The sequence below is a fragment of the Hirundo rustica genome, chromosome 2 (genome assembly GCF_015227805.2).
Source record: "Hirundo rustica isolate bHirRus1 chromosome 2, bHirRus1.pri.v3, whole genome shotgun sequence".
NCBI classification, from domain to species: domain Eukaryota; kingdom Metazoa; phylum Chordata; class Aves; order Passeriformes; family Hirundinidae; genus Hirundo; species Hirundo rustica.
Window position 1 is genome coordinate 104706155 of NC_053451.1, and position 15893 is coordinate 104722047.

At 42.5% G+C, this 15893-nt stretch overlaps 1 protein-coding gene across 3 annotated transcripts in view; it reads right to left on the reverse strand.

Annotated features, from left to right (window-relative positions):
* Window positions 1-8545: 8545 nt before the first annotated feature.
* Window positions 8546-15893, reverse strand: part of SMPX (small muscle protein X-linked) — a 43249-nt gene continuing 35901 nt past the window's right edge. For 2 of the 3 annotated variants that reach the window (XM_040053717.2, XM_040053733.2), the window contains exon 5: window positions 8789-13122. The gene's annotated coding sequence lies outside the window, so the exon portion shown is untranslated. The other variant, XM_040053732.1, reaches the window with a different exon arrangement.

Consider the following 15893-nt stretch of genomic DNA (forward strand, 5'->3'; position numbering starts at 1 on the left):
GATCCCACCAGAGGCATGTTCAAGGGGAAGATGCTAATGAGAGCAGAAGTTCAGTGAGAAACGTGGTTAAATGGAACTACCACGCAATTGTGTCAATTCCGTATCCTAGCATTGAAAGGATGAAGAAGATTAAAAAGTATATGCCTCAATTTTTTAAAAATTACAAGTAATGACATAATTAATATTTTCTGGAGGTCATTCAAGGACAGAAATTCAGTAGTTTAGGCCAACTTGACCATCTTGAAAGAGTGCAACTAAGGCTTCCCTATCTTTCATCCTCTTCCAGTCCTCCTCTTTGCTGAACAGACAAGTTGGTCCAACAGACCAGTTACCACAAAGAAAATTTCCTGAATTTGCACTGTGAAAATGACAGATGTGGTCAGAAGAAACCTGATTTCAAAAGGTAATTAGGTTTATGTATGTAGAACAATAGATAATCTCTCTGCCTGCACCTTCATTTAGCTCAAATTTGCCTTCAGCCCTGGAAAAACAACAAACCAAACCAAAACCAAAAAACACCAAAAGAAAAGTCAAAATATTAACTTAACAAACTAGACTGGAGGCAGACTTTCAGCTCATCATTATGCAGGCAAATACTGTGCACTTCATTACACCAGCTAAGTCAATACTTCTGAAAAGTATTAAGTAAATATTATTTAAAATTAAGTAAGTAAGTAAAAATTAAGTAACTTCTGATTGTATTAAGTAAATTCTCCCATACTTCCCAACATCAGCACCCTAACATAATTTCCAGTGTTTGAAGATTGCACTGTCTGGAAAGAAAACACTCATGTTCAGGACATACCTTGAAATAGCCATATCCACGCGCCTTTGACACACACCAGCTGTACACGTAAAATAAACAGTCTGTGCAAACAAACCACACATCCTGCTATTTCTACTGCTCCTGACTCTGGTTTAGAGGCTGTAAGTTGAAATTATAAACAGAATACGAAAGCAGTCACCATACAAATCACCTGTCTGTTTTTCCCCAAGCAGGTTTATTTGCCTTTGATGATATAAAATTGCTGCTTTAACAGTCTAACAGATCCTCTTCAGGGAGCTATATTTTGAAATTTTCTTCAAGTGAACTTTGTGGTCGAAAAAGTATTTTTCAGTCCAAAGTTTACAGAGTTACACGTAAACAGAGACTGGTTTGGTTCCTTCAAAGCAAATAGAAATTTTGCCATCAGCTCTGGAACAAGCAGAAACACAACTGTCTTAGCACATAGAAGCTTGGGAGGCTGTTTCAGCTTAATTTTTCAACCTTTTATGCTGGCTGTCTCACCTGATATGCAGGGTATAATCAACTCCCAATGGTCCTGTTAGAATAAAGGTCATTTTAAAGATCAGACCCCTTAACAACTGAGCCCCTTATTTGCTACAGAAGAGAGTCTGGTGAGTTTCTACCTACAGCACTTTATTTTTAATGGGTTAACTCTTGCTGTGTAGAGATTATTAGTGTCTTGTACAGAGTGAGCAGGCCCTGGTGAGCAAGGATGGGGAAGGGCAGCAATAATCTGCGCTAGGATGTTCTCATTCTGCAGCCTTCACTGATGCTGCAGGGAGCAGAGTCCTCAGACACCAGTGTTATGTGGGCGCCCCTGCTGATCCCACTTGGGTTACTTCAGAAGCAATATTGTTTCCTACTGCTCCAACTTCTGGAAATGTTTAATTAAATTATAAAAATGTTGATCTTTTTATCCCCCCTGTTAGGAAGATCAGGCATTCTCCTGATCTTCCTCATATTTTCTAAAAGACAAAGAAGATGATAAATAGGCATAGCTAAGACATCAGAAACAAAAGTATTCAGGTCACTTCCAAAGGCAGAAAGAACAGTCAGAGGCCAAGGTCCTGACAGGGAGCTAAACAATCCAAATGGCCGTTACTCCTCATGACAATGTCCTTCCTGCTTTCTAAAATCCAGTGATTCTGTTATCAAGGTGACACCAAACTGTCCAATGTGTTCAGGACAGTGCTGTGTGCAATGGGCACTTCTAAAACACTCAGAAAGTGCTGGAAACTGCCCTCCCATGAGGCCACAACTGTGAGTCACTACAGTCAATAAATCTTTTTGCTCTTAATTGTTTGGGTTTCTCTTAGAAACAAATATTTACCAGCTTCTGGTCTGCACAGTCTTCTAAAGGTCACAAATGCTAGCTCTAAGGGGAGCCAGGCTATTCAACCTTAAACTATTTAACCTTGGCTTCCTGTGGCAGCCTGCACTGCCATAAAAGCAGGCATCACTATGGGATGTATGTGCAAGGATGGAGGGGTAAAGGTCTTCTCCCCTTGGCCCATTTCAGCATGTTATTTTTAAAAGCTTATGTGTTCAGTGATGAAAATAGACATCTTCATTCTGCTTATCCTTTTGGATGTGTTTGATGCTAATTATATGCTGAGAAATTAGAATTACTTTCTCATTTAAAAATGTGAATAGAGGGAAGAGAAAAGGATTTTCTTGTGATTGTTATTAGTGGTGAAAGTTTATATTAAGCATAGAAAAAGGTTCAGGTTTTCCAAAACAACTTTAGTCCTTCTATGTCCCCTACACAACTACATGTGGGAACCTGTAACTCCAGAAAAGCTTCAACTTAGCTACCAGTCTCAACTTCCTAAGACTATTCAGACATGAAACTACCTCTATCAATATTTCTTATATCTACCTTTCATTTTATCATGACCAAAAATTCCAACCAGAATTGCTGGGGAAGCTATAACCCAACTCTGTGCCTTGACTCTTTTCATGCTGACTCTTTATATTTGAATGGCATAATTTCTAATTGCACCAATCACTCCACACTCATTTAGGCTCCTCGCTTTTGAAGATAATAAAATGTGTTCTGAGCTACATCTTCTGCATGGTGAAGTGGTTTGAGGTTTGACTTTTAAACTTTTAGTCATCTATCCTCTTCCTTTTTTCTCCTAGCTTTGATTTTTGATCTGTTCTCTAGTGGCATTAGAGAAGGTGGAGCCTCCCAGGACTGGGAACCACTAGTTCTTCTGAGTGAGATCTTCCTTGCTTGGGTTCAGCAAGAACCAGCTCACTTTCCTTTAAGACTCATTATTTTTGTCATCTGACCTAGAAAAATCACAAGAGACCAAGGTCCTCCCTTGCATGTAGGTCAGTCATGTCTTGGGAAATACAGGGCTTGCTTTCTCATCTCTGGATGGAAACTGATATGGTTGTCATAATTTTCCAATTTGATTGCTCTACCGAGTGTTGGATGTTTCCTGCAGAGGCATAACACGTCATATCACACATACATGTTATATATATGCAGGCCAATAATAACAGCTTCAAATTAGGAAAAGGTTTCCAACAGTAAAGATAACAAAAGGCCAGGATAAGTTGCCTTGGGAGGTTGTGAGGTTGCCGTCATGCATGGCATCATCTTTAAAGTGTGCCGTAGAGAATATACTTCTTACAAATTTACCTGGAGGCAAAGAGATGGATTAGATGGCATTTTGAATCCCTCTGAGGGCTGTACTTAAAGATCTGCATCTAGTAAGCGTTCAGTCACAAAGTCCTCAGGACTTGGTGATTCACACAAGCGATTTTCTAAATAGAGGTGCTTTACTGAAAAACAAAAGTTTTAATAGGAGAAAGCCTGAGATGCATACTGGTGTGGGATGCTTTGAGGCATCATAATTGCTGTTTGCAAAACTTACTAAACATGTCAATAAGCTGAAAATGTACAGGACAAAGGGCATATACAGGACAAAGGGCATGAAAGCACTACCTCTCTTCACAGGAAGAGCCATTGGAAGGTCAGTGCCCAGCATCACTGCTCCTTATAAAGCTGCTTCCCAGGGATGTCATGACATGAGAACTTCTGCTGAGATGGATCCATAAAAAATGCATTTTTGACAACTGAACGCATTAGTGTGGAAATTAACTCCACCAATACTCATGTCAGAGCTGGCTTCTCTTGTTTTTCCTCCTACACGACATAAAGATAAATAAAACAGGTAATTTTCTTTTTTAGATTGGTAGAGGAAAAATATTTCTTGTTCTGGATATTAGTAATTTGTATTTCTGGATGTCACTTTCTTCTCTCTTTTCTTGAAGAGAAGGAGCAAGCCGTGCAAAATATCACTAAGCCAAGAAACCCAAACCAATAAGCAAGACAAGCAACAGCCTTATTTTTCTATCTGATTTATGCTGTACCATACCAAGTTGAAAGAGGTGCAGAAGAGAGATCCCCTCAAAGAACTGGAAGCTGCTCTTGGTAAAGGTTTGCTAGACAATGCAACACCAGTGACACTGCTGGGATACAACAAGACAAATTCTGGAGAATCTATACCTCCACATTGACATACATGGCATGTCCCAAAATCCTGCAAGGCAAAATCACTTCCCCAGTGTGCTGGTTCATTTGCTGCTCCAGCAGGACAGAATGACTTCAGAGAGGAAAACCCAGTCACACTAAAGAAGCTCACAGAGGGATGAGACAGTCCCATCTTTGTGGGGAAGGACTAGAAATCCTGGGCACTGGGCTTTTCCCCCCACAGATGTGAGGAGCTCCCTGAAGGACAGCAGGGCAGGAAGCCTCAACCAAGTAGGCTAGATGGGTGCAATCCCAAGAGACACCAGGCTAGCAGAGCCTGGGTCTTGCTGGAGGGAAGAGAAGGGAAGGAGAAGAGCCTCCCTGGCTTGCCTCCACCCCAGAAGAAAGGGGTTTTGGAGTCTGTGGTCCCACCTCATGTCTTTCTGAATCAGGCTCCTCCAGAGCTGGGGCTCTTTTCCAGGTGAAGGCTGGTGATAAATCCATGGTACAAACCAGCAGAGCTGTGTTTACACCTGCAGCTGACCTGGCCTTTGGGTTTAGGTCAGAACACAGGTGATTCCAGCTGTCTTGCTGGATGTGTTGCACATGCAGAGCACATTCGTCTCCTTCCAAGTGCTAGGCAAGAGCCCACATTTGAGTCATGACCATATGAATTTGATGTCAAATGAATTTTCCCAACTATGTGATGCTGTCCAGTGTCATTTTCCCGATCTCCACAGACCTCTTACCCCTTGCACTGCCCTACTTAATTGGTCTCAGAGTGAGGATGCTCAGTAACATTTTATTGGAGAAACAGCCATAGCAGGGAATTAAGGGCTGGCCTCCTTCAGAGGTGTTAGTGGCTGAGTCACTGGGATGTCATTCAGGCATGAGGACAGACTGTGAAGACCTTCAGATCACATGCGTGCATGACATTTAGAAGAGGTGGGTGACCTCACAGGAGATTATCTGAGAGACCTAAACTGGCCATAGAAAGTGGCATTGAAGGCCTTCGTTTACCCTCGATAACCTTCAGCAATAAAAACAGAGGATGAGCGTACGGATGTGCATGCAGGGAGTGTGCGAGAAGTGCCGAGAACATCGTGAAGGCCAGCGGGCTGGTAAACCATACCCCAGCTCCAGTGACATGTGTCTGTCATGGAAAGAGGGAGGAGAAGGACACTATGTGCTTCACAGGGCAGGGGACTTTGTTTTATTTGATTTTGTGTGTGTGTGTACGTTTGCTACCTGTCTGTGCAATAAGACATTTAAGAATATGTGCTTTTTACCTCGTTTCTGTAGGAAAGCACAAATTTGGATATTCTCCTGACCCTTATAATACTAGGTCACCAGGCCAGGGCCAGACTTGTCAGCAACGGTGACAGCAACACTGAGAAGCAGAACTCTATTGATTCAAACCCTGCTGTTTCTTCCATTGCTCACCAGCGTCTCCAAATCAGCACCTCAGCACACACAAGGACTGCTGGGGGGAAGCAAGCGGAAAGATGGGTTTCCTAATTTCAGTAACAATAATGATACAAAGGCCCTTAAGATTTGTCCTCAAGTCTTTTGCCTTCTCTAAGCATTTATCTCTCATGGTTCAGTCCAGCACATATCTTTCACCACCCCTCTGGACCTGCTCGAGTGAACCTGCCGAGCTATCTGTTCGAAAATTTGGGAAGAAAGAAATGGTATGGCAGCAGGGATTTTAGAATCACAGAATCACAGCATTGTTTAGTTTGGAAAAGACAGGATCAGCAAGTCCAGCCCTTGCTAACCCAGCACTGCTAAGTCCACCACCAAACAGGGTGCGTTGCCCTTCTCTGGATTCACTCCAGCCCTCAGTGTCTGTCTTGTACTGAGGGGCCCAAAACCGAATACAGATTTGGGTAAGGTGTGACCTCACCAGTGCTGAGTACAGGGGACAATCCCTGCCCTGTTCCTGCTGCCACACTGTCACTGACACAGGCCAGGATGCCATTGGCTTCTTGGCCCCCTGGGTGCATGCTGGTCCGTGTTCAGCTGCTGTTGACCAACACCCCCAGGCTGAGCCTTTTACACCACACAGCCTTCCATCCATTTTTCTCCAAGTCTGGAGTGTTGCCTTGGGTTGTTGTGACCCAGGTGAAAGAACTGGCAATTCTCCTTACTGAACCTTATACAACTGGCCTCAGCCCATCAATTCAACATGTCCACATCTCTCTGAAGAGCCTTTCTGCCCTCCAGCAGATCAACACTCCCACCCAGCTTGATGTCTTCTGCAAACTGACTGAACTGATAAAGATATTAAACAGGACTGGCCCAAAAACTGAGCCCTTGGTTACCACTTGTGACCAGTTGTCCTCTGAAAGCCTAAGGTGGCAGTTCTGCTGGTCCTCCTCCTTCTCCAAGAATCAAAAATTTTTATTGTTTCATTATGGCTTTGCCCCAGACACACTCCAACCACCACATTACCCACGAGTTCTCTGTCCAGAAGCAGCAGGTCCAGCTGGGCACCTCCTCTGGTTGGCTCACTCACAAGCTGTGTCAGGTCATCTTTCAGATACCCCAGGAACCTCCTGGAGTCTTTCCTCTCTGCTCTGGTGTATATCCAGCAGGCAATTGGAAAATTGACAGTGCCCCTCAGAGAAAGGACCAGTGATAGTGAGATTTCTCCCAGCCGCTTATAAGAATATTTCATCTGCCTTACAGGAGATCTGAAATCATTCTTCTCCCTAACCTGTTTTTTAAAGCAGAAACCTACAGCTAGGCTGTCTTCTGCCTCTCAGCCCCACATCTGATGTTCTATGCGTTCATCCCACTTGCATTATTGTCCTGCACTTGTTGTGTTGATTTTCTGCATTGGGTTTGCTTGGACTGGCTTTTGTTAGCCGGGGGGACACAGAGATGGCTCCTGTGAGAAGCTACTGGAAGCTTCCACTATGTCTGGCAGAGCCAGTCCCTGGTGGCTTCAAAGATGGATGGGCTGTTGGCCGAGGCTGGGCGGATTAGAGATGGTGGTGACACCTCTGTGATAACATATTTAAGAAGAAATCAAAACAAAAGTTGTGGCACAGTTGTAATTTTCTGCCAGAGAAGAGTGGAGTGAGAACATGCGAGAGGAACTCTGCAGATACCAAGGTCATTGAAGAAGAAGGGGGAGGACATGTCCAGATGCTGGAGCAGAGATTCCCCTGCAGCCCCTGGTGCAGCCCACGGTGAAGCAGCTGTGCCCCTGCAGCCCATGGAGGATCATGGAGATGCAGAGATCCACCTGCAACCCATGGAGGAGCCTCCACCAGAGCAGGGGGATGTCTGAGAGGAGGCTGTGATCCTGGGAGGGACCTGTGGAGAGAGGGGCCCTGCTCCCAGGCTGGAGCAGCCTGTCCTTGGAGAACTGCACCCTGCGGTAGAGTGATCCACACCACAGCAGTTTGAGGGGGATGGTTGTCCATGAGATGGATTCACATTGGAGAAATGCATGGAGAACTGTCTCCCATGGGAGGGACCCCAGGGTGCAGCAGGGGAATGACTCCTCTCCCTGAGCAGTGGGAGAAGCTACAGGAGATGAGCTGACCATAACCCCCATTCCCTGTCTCCCTGCACTGCTGGAGTAGGAGGTGGGGCTGAAAGGAGGGAAAGGTGCAGGGAAGGTGTCTTTAAGGATTTACCTTACTTCTCATTATTCTGCTCTGGTTTTGTTAGCAATAAATTCTCTTCATATCTCTAAGTTGAGCCTGTTTTGCCCTTGATAGTATTTGGTGAGTGATCTCTCCCAGTCCTTACCTCAACTCTATATAATGAACTCTTCATTATATTTTCTCTCCTCTGTCCAGCTGCAGAGGAGAGTGAGTGAGTGAGTGAGTGAGTGAGTGAGTGAGTGAGTGAGTGAGTGAGTGAGTGGCTTTGGTGAGTGCCTGGCAGCTTGCCAGTGTCACCCCATGACATCTACTCATATGGATCCTACTCATGCCCAAAAAAACCTGTGAATCCTGCCCCTTGTGCCCAAACCTGCCTCACATGGTCAACAGCTCTGTGTTAAGGATAGATAATGTACTGTATCATTACAATGTTCAGTTCTGCTGCATGCTGACTTCTGCATCTCTGCTCATGCCAGGGCTTGGATTGTCAGTCTCCTGTTGGAAGGGAGATGTGTTATGGACCACTAAAACCCTGCAGTTGCTCAGCTAGGAAAGTATTAGATGGAAATGAAGAACCACTGTATCAGATGAAGATTAGTCTCAACAGAAATTATTGTGGTGCCTGTAAAAAACATTTATTATGGATGCAGCATCTGTAAGAAAGACAAATTTAATCCCAGTTCCACAAAAGATACAGCAAAGGATTAAATCACTATTCGCAGTAGGACATCCAGACAGAATCAAATTTAATTAGTTACGAGACAAGATTTAGCATCCACCAGTGCTTAAGAAACCCACAGCTGGTATCAAGGCCAGAGAACTCTCACTTCACTTGCAGTCAGTCACCAGTCTTCTGCAGGATGACTTTGAAGGCATCCACCTCATAGATCACTGCAAAGTAATGTGGTGTAAACATAACATATGGATAAGTGGGCTTATTTTATAAATGGCTTTAAACTTCTTCCAAAGACAAGGGAAAACTGGATTTTACCAGATTTGACTGAGCTTATATCCAACCTTCAGGGTTTTTGTCTCTATAGAATATTTTATCTTGGGGCTGCAGTATTTTTTGAGGACAGAAAAACTGGCTTTAGGGGAAGTGTTCTTTGTGTTTATTCATGCACCAATAGTACTAGGCAGCCTATATACCAAAATTAGGATCTTTCTTCCAAATGCATTATTTAATCTGCAAAAACTCATTCAAATTAAATATGCACACATTAGAGAAACTGGGACTTAGTCACAAGGGCAAAAGAAAATTGTTTCAATATTTTGACCCTAAAGCAAAAGAAAAGATACAGCTATTTTCCTTGGACCATCTTCTGTGATTCTCTTCTCTCAACATAATTTTTTTAATAATAAAAAATAGCCAAAGTGCCAGATTTTTTAATGCCTTCTCATAAATAATTTACAGACTGCATAAAACAAGAGATAAATAAAAGGACCTTCTTTGCCTTCTTTTGTGAGTACACTGAGCACGGTCGCGGTGAGATGCCATTGAACTCAGTGAGCTGTGTCTCCAGGCTTTGATTTGGGGTACTCACATCCATAAACACAATTGCATGTAACCACAGATGTTTTACAGATACATTATGTAAAGCAGTACAGGAGGCTTTGCTTTTACTGTTTTTTTGTTTGTTTGTTTGTTTTTTAACTACCTGCTTTTACTACTAGCTTACACCATAACAGAAAAGACAAAACTGCCAGTTTAGTTCTATAATTTAAATTAATGCATAAATCCAAGCCTCCAGAGTTTTAAGAGAAATTTTGCCTCAGAAGTGCGGAAAGCATATAATCTTTTAACTGGAAGTGATTAAACCAGAGTAACCAATGGGGATACATTCAAACTCCCCAAAATTTTCAGGTAACAGCAATTATTATTATTATTTTACCTCTATCTTAATCTTTACCTCTAAGCTAAATATGTTTGGACTTTTCTGTGCAGATAATCAGAGAAGTCCTTAGAGTGTGATTTCATTCACTGGCCAGTGATTAAAACTCTCTTCCCAAATGTGTTGGGGTCTTGCTCTCCCATTAGACTACAGCCTTTGCTGTGGACACTGCATGATACCTATCTCTGTTTTTTTCTAACAGAACATGTTGCCACAACATCGTTGAGCAATTTCTCTTAGATTAACAAAATCTCTTTCTTTTGCATTAGGAAAAAAAAAAAAAAAAAAAAAAATTACAGTGCAGAGCATTGGGTAGGGAGCTAACAAAGGAAACTCTCCCCCCACCTTTCATGTCCAGTGCTTGGTGACACCGGGGCAGCACTGTCCCTTTGAGTTAGTCTCACACCAGCACCGTACAGAGTCCAGGGCACAGGGATGACACTGAAATCTGGGTATTTTGCTTTATATCATAGGCCCCCCACTGAATGGGTTTGGGATAGGGGTAGAGAGGAGCTCATCTCTCTGGTTCAGCTGGAAGTGTTTGCTTGCAGTAGTCATTAGGGAGGTGTTAATACACACCTGCCAGTGAGTTTGGCTCATACCCCCAAAGACTCCCATGTGACCACAGGAAATGGGCTTGATTTTAGTATGATCTGTTATTATGTATTTCTGTGCTTGTTCTTCATTGTAAGACCTCAATCCTTCCCTAAATTTGTGCCAAAATCTAACATCTGGGGGATAGAATTTGCCATGCCAGAAGTACTAGACTGCAGAGTTGCTGGGGGCATCTTTCACTGGTCCGTGTGTGCCCTACGGTCAAAACCTTTGATGCCCTAAGTTTTAAGCTTTCATGTTTTCCAGATTCTGTGCTGCCTAGGGATGTAGTTCTCAGCCTCATTAAGTGTTAGTAAGCTCTCTTCACAGAGTAGGTAGACAAAACAATCCTTTTCCTGCTGGAGACCAAGGACAAGGGTTACAAGTTTTCAGGCCCAAAAGTATAAACAACAGTGGACTGGAGAGAAAACAAGAAGGATGGGACTTCCTAATCTGAAGCTGTAATTGGACAATTAACCCCAATATGCAAATGGACCAAAACATAAAATTGTGAGACCTCACGACCAGTTGTCCATTTTGTGACCATTTTGGGTCCATCATGGGTGTAGCCCAGGCCAGGCTCTTGTACTGCCCAAAGTATATCCTTTAAGGCCTTTTGATAAATACCTACTTTATTCTCTTAGCACTGTCTAGTCTCTGTTCCAGATCAGCCTTCCCAAGGCATCACATTCAATATGGATTTTGGTTGCTAATTTCATGTTTTATTAAGGATTTCTTGTAGCCCTAAAACTTAACTCAGGGTTCTCACTGATCCTACTCCCCATTAGCTGTCAGTCTCAAGGGAGTGTAAAAATTTTTGTTTAAAAGAAAAACAAAGCTCAGAAAAAGTATTCTTTGCCTCTGACTGGTCCCTCCCCCTGTGAAGGTGTTTCAGTGGCCCCTGGTGGTACCCCTCCATTTGGAAGCAAGGATTTGAAATCTGGAACAAAAGAACCACATTTCTCTGTCAGGGATGGTTTTTTTTTTTCTTTCACCTACACATTCAGGTGTGAAGACTGGGAAATTTCAGGGTATGGAGAGAGTGGTTGCAACTCTCTCCATCCCCTGGAATTTCCACTATGAAGTGTCCTAACTATAAACGGAGGGAAGAAATGAGGCTTTACCTTTCCCCAATTCTCTAAAATTAGTATTTTTAAAGTGAGTAAAGAAAACAAAAGCCAAGGCCCTGACTCATCTCACCTTTGGCATGCTTTTGGATCAAGGTATTATGTGTTTTCTCCTTTTTATAATTTCCATACTGGCAAGAACCAATGCAGTCCAATATCAGTGACTGATAAAGCAGTGCTGGGGAAAAGGGTTCATTTTTGATGGAACAGACATGTTAATCTCATCAGGATGTAAATGAAAGGTGCTCCTAATGCATTCCATCTCTTGACATTTCCATTTCAGCCTGTCATTCAGGAATGTTCACGCCCAAGAAATGCATTAAGGGAAATCAGAGCATATAAGAATGAAGCAGGATAGTAAGCAATGTTGATATTACATATTCAGAGTAAAAAATACAAGAATGTCATTTTAACTGAGCTGCAGAGAGTACAGCTCCTTTCTAATTTCCTGTACAAAGTAATGCAAATATATGGAAACTTAAAATTCAAAAATAATTTCAGTTAGTTCTTGTATTATCTGAGAGAGCAAATGAGAATTAAATGGATGTCATTGTAAACAATATTCAACTTGAAATCTGTTTTCTAACCAGAATAATTATCTTTATTTTATTTGAATAAACAAGAGCCAGGGAGAGAGTTTAAGAGTATGTAGAATAGTTTAAATCAACATTAGAAGAATATTATTAAAAACAGCTCCTCATATCCCTTTACAGTAAGTAACATAAAAGAGACCAAGGAGACACAGTGTATTAAATTTCTCTAACAACAAAATCTCATTTCCAAAAATAGAATATGCATCAATCTTCTTTATGTACAGTCCATATAATGCAAGGATTAATCACTCCATGTAAGAGGTGCTGTGATCATACATTACTTTTGCCCAGCATCCATATTCCAGTGTCCCCTTTTGATCTGAGCTTTTGAAGATAATGATCCTTCAAGCAATATTCATGAACATGTTCCATCAAGGCTAGATGACTGTTTATTTGAATAAAGGTTGCAGGTTTTCTGTCAGCTACCTCACATCTTGTATACTCATTGTATAAAAATGATGCATAAGTATCAGAACAGCAGTGCATTTTAGATTCTGGAGGAAAATAAACACTGTCTCTACAACAAAAGAAGAATTTAGCTCAGCTCACCAGAAAGACCATTGCTTTTAATATTTTCATTTCCTTTATTACACATGATACATGATTCCTCTTCTATAACTAGGAACTCACAACAGGACATTCTGCATTTTGAGAGTTATTTAAAAATGCTTTTGTACACATTAACATTTTTCAAAAAAATAAAGAAACCAAATTAATTGAAAATAATGATGTAAATTTCAGAAGTTTTTTCCTACTTTTGCTCTAACTTGAAATTACACTACTCCCCATTCTCAGGTCAAAATCATTCCTGCACATACACATATTCATTGCTAGTTGTTTTATTTCAGCACTACTTTCCTATGTTAGGAAAGCAAAGAAACAAGAAAGCATTGATATAAATGTACAAAGAAGATACTTCCTATGGGGTATTGAAGAGTTGGGAAGTTTATAGTCTTCATACAAATATATAAAATATTTGAAATTTTCTCCACTCATTGGAATCCATTCAGTTTCACTTGTCAGACCTGTGCAACAAATACAAGACCAGCAATTAATCATTATCAGTGCACCCACGGGTATTTTCAGATCATGCAGAAAAGCTGTGAGGGGGAGGACACTCCCCACACCTGCAATTTTTCCATGCTGACAACTCTTGTTTACAGCCAAGCTCAGGGAACACAAATCTTTGTGACCCACTAGCTTTTCCCGCCTACCCTCCAGATCTCTGTCCGATGAAGCTTCATGATTCTGTCAAGACTTCAGGCCTTTAAAGCCTTGAGTTTTGCGCTGGGTACAGGGGCTGGGGCTCTGCCCATCTCACCCCCGGCCACCCAGCAGAGTGTGGGAGCGGGGCAGGGAGCTGGGCAGCTCCAGCCCTACACAGACCTGAGTGGGACTCAGCCCCAGGAAAGCCCTGCTACTGCTTCAAAAGGCACAGGAGGCAAATCCTGCCACGTGGCCACGTTGCAGGGTGTAGGGATGCATCAGTCCATAAAAATGGTATTGAATTTTACCATTAAATGCTACTTATGGATAAATACATAGATAGGTCTGTGTATTTTAAGTTTTTTTTTTAAAGTGCTCTGGTTGTCTTCTTCTCTTCCTTTTTCTGTTCTGCCCATTAGAGTCTTCACTGGTGAGATGCCATCCAAACTGAATAGTCCTGGGGAATTTTCAGCCTCTCTTCTTTTGGTAGTGTATATCTTCCTTTAACAACCTTTGTCACAGCTCCGCTTCTCCCCTAATTCTGCTTTCATTCTCATGACTGACCAGCACCGATGACAGTATTCTAGACACAGCAGCAAAGTATTTTCTGTGTTCTTTTCATAAATCTCACTGATTTATTTGTTTATCCAAAGCAAGGGCGGGGGGGGGGGGGGGGGTGGTGCGGCACTTAGCTTCTGTCTGGGGAGTGATGAGCAATTTCCTTTGACCTGTCTACAGTGACTTTTTCCTGCATAGTCACAGCTAATTTGAAGCCCAGCATAGGGCCTATTTCTGTTCTCTTTGAAGTTAAGAAATACCATGGTTGGTATTGATATCAGTGGTTCCAGACAGCGTAATATTGAAAACCTGAAAATAGGTTTTGCAATTAATTTCCAAAAGGTCAAGACACTAACTTTCTCAGCATATATGTCTAATCAGCTAAGAATACAAGTATTTGAGGTGGAGGAATATGTCTACTTTTGGTAAGTTTTATTGAACTCATGAACTTTAAACAAAGGCTTAGAAAATGGAGAAAAAGTCACAGGACAGACAAAAAAATGACAACCATCTGTATCTCAGGATGTGTTACATGGAGGGAGTTTTTGCTGTGCTCCTGAGCACCTGCAGGCTGTGCACATTTGAGCAAAGAGTGGAGGGACATTCAAAAGGCTGGGATTGCTTAGCTTTCAGAAGAAACTCTTCCCTAGAGAAGAGAGGTGCTACTAAGAGAAACCCTGCATGGCTTATACTGAAAGTGATGGCAACCTTTAAATAAAGAAGTCAAATGTTAATTAATTTATCTTGAAAGAAAGTGAGAGGGTGTTATTGTCCACCATGAAGCAGCCATAACACCATGTGTAGTGCTACCAATACTCTCTGGGGCCATTAGCCATCAAACAGCGTAGCCATCTCATAGCTGGGCTCAGGAAGGCAACGCACTGCTCTGTTTCAGCTGAAATTTCCTCCCAGTCAGGTAATTTTAGGTCTTTCTTTTTCTGATCTCAAAACCAAAATCCAGCTTTAGGGCTGTATTTGATGGCTCCCTGGGATACACACACACATGTAATCCTGTCCTATATAATTACCTCCTGCCTACACGAGCTCTCCTTGTGCTTCAGCATTCAGGATTATTCTCCTTCCTCTTTCAAACTCTTCTGTGCCTGTTCCTGAGTATCACAGGGTGCCTGTTTTCAAGTGGTATGTGAATAAAACATTGCTGGCTATGGATGAACTCGAGGGCTCAAGCCTGGGATCAGGAGAAAGAGTGTGCAGGGCACAGCAGGCAACTCTGAGCACAGTGTGGTCTTCAGCATGGCAAGTGTTTTCTGATCCTTCTGCTGAAAGAGGCCAGGGACAGGTTCTGCCTCCAAACACACTGTGGGCAGATTGTGGCCTGATGGACAGCTGTAATTCAGCATTTTGGGTTTTAGGATTACATGATAATTTTTTGTACCTTTCTAGCAGATTCAGCATCTTAGATTTAAGGCTGCATTTTCTGCAGGTGTCTCTCTGGAGGAGACATCTGCCATGCATGGGAGCTCCATTCTTATCTTCTTTAAGTAGTTTAGCCTTTCCTTACCTCCTGAGCTCCTAATGACAGCCATCCTGTGCTAGGCATATCAGCCCCCAAGGATTGTGGTAATACAGAGAAGATGGGTAAAAAGCCCTTGGGTACAAAAAGGACAGACTGCCCTCACTGTGCTGAGTGACAAGAAAGGAGACAACAGGCACAAATTGAAATACATGCAAATTCATCTAAATAGGAAATAAAACTTCTTTTCCCGTCAGGGTGGTAAAACACTAGTCTAGGTTGCCCAGGAAGGTTGTGGAGACTCCATTCTTGAAGATATTCAAACCCTGACTGGACATGGCCATGAGCAATGACCTGAAAACGGCCTGAGCAGGACATTGGACTGGATGCTTTCCTGAGGTTGTCATGAGGCTCAGGCAGTCTGTAAGCCTGGGAGAGGCTTTGCTTGTCCCAGGGGAAGGTGTCCTCATGAGGGTCAAGGTGGATTCACGGGCTATGTGCAAGGTCCCTGTTGCCCCTGTCTTGTTGGGGAGCCATCGGTGAGTTTACAAACTAAAC